The sequence below is a fragment of the Phyllostomus discolor genome, chromosome 3 (genome assembly GCF_004126475.2).
Source record: "Phyllostomus discolor isolate MPI-MPIP mPhyDis1 chromosome 3, mPhyDis1.pri.v3, whole genome shotgun sequence".
In the NCBI taxonomy this organism is placed as follows: Eukaryota; Metazoa; Chordata; class Mammalia; order Chiroptera; family Phyllostomidae; genus Phyllostomus; species Phyllostomus discolor.
Window position 1 is genome coordinate 78,920,847 of NC_040905.2, and position 1,425 is coordinate 78,922,271.

General features: G+C 39.6%; 1 pseudogene; it reads right to left on the reverse strand.

Moving 5' to 3' along the window:
* Positions 1 to 640: 640 nt before the first annotated feature.
* On the reverse strand, positions 641 to 722 carry LOC114513669 (annotated as a pseudogene).
* Between the last annotated feature and the right edge of the window lie 703 nt (positions 723 to 1,425).

A 1,425-nucleotide genomic window follows, 5' to 3' on the forward strand; every position in this document is an offset into this window, starting at 1 on the left:
GTGGTTTTTGAAAATCTTCTGCTTCATTTGAAAGTATTCCTTTGACCATGGTGTATGTGAGAGGAAAGTACTATACTAAAAGGGAATAAATTAAAATTACTTAATCCTAATTCACAAAATTTTAAGACTAGAAGCAAACTTTGAGAGTCTAATCTCTTCCTGAAGATAATTGTCTGGCCTCACTTGAGCATTTCTAGTGATTAGAACCTCATTATGTTTTTTAAAAATTACATTTCATTGGCTCTGGATATTGTGGCTCACTGGACTGGGTATTGACTTGCAAAGCAAAGGGTCATTGGTTCAGTTAGTTCCCAGTCAGGGCACATGCCTGGGTTGTGGGCTGGGTCTCCAGTAGGGGGTATGCAGGAGGCAACCACACATTGATGTTTCTCTTATCTTTCTCCCTCCCTCCCCCTCTGTCTAAACATAAATAAAATCTTAAAAAAATAAAATTATGTTTTATTGATTATGCTAATACAGTTATCCTGATTTTTCTTTCTTTGCTCCCCCTCCACCCAGCTCCCCCCAGTCCCTCAGGCAATCCCCCCACCCTTGTTCATGTCCATGGGTCATGTGTGTAAGTTCTTTGGCTACTCCCTTTCCTACACTGTACTTTACATCCCCCTGGCTATTCAGTAACTACTATTTGTACTTCTTTCAATTAGCAATAGTCGCACCTCGGATAAACCTCATTGGCTACGATAGTGCCACTGCGCAAAGCTGTGTACTTCTTAATCCCCTCAACTCTTTGCCCATTTTCCCTCACCCTCCTCTTATCTGGGAACCATCAAAATGTAGAAGACACTCTTTATGTCTTTAGAGTCTTTCTCTTTGGGGAAATGGCTAGATATTCTTTCTTACCTCAAGATTAAATCTGCATACCTATAATTTCTATATTACATAGCAGTACAAAGATGATGCTTAATTATTTCATATAAAATAGCAGTTATTTTAGGCTTCTTCAAATATTTGAAGAAGGTTTGTTCCTGTACATGTCTCCCTGTCAGCATCCCTGGCCCAAGGTTAAACACATTTACTTTTCCAACCACTTGTCATAGAATGTTTTCAGTGTTTCACCAACCTTCTCTAGACTAAATTACAGCCTCTGTAATACTCAGCTTAGTTTCAGATGAGTAGAATCACTTTAAACCAAGTGGTTCCTGCTCTTACTGCTACATCTGGAGCACCTGGGGAACTTTAAAGAATTGCACTCTATTCGGAGACAGTCACTTTTAAATGATATGGATGAGGCTTGGGTATCAATATTTTCTAAGTTGCTTCGTGAAGAAGAGGTAGGATCCTTCCACCCAAATCACTTGGGCCCAAGGCAGGAATTTAGGATTGAGGACACAGCTGACTAATAAAAATGTGAATAGACCTAACTGAATCTGGACAAAGCCTATCTAAGCATTTCAGGAGAAGGTG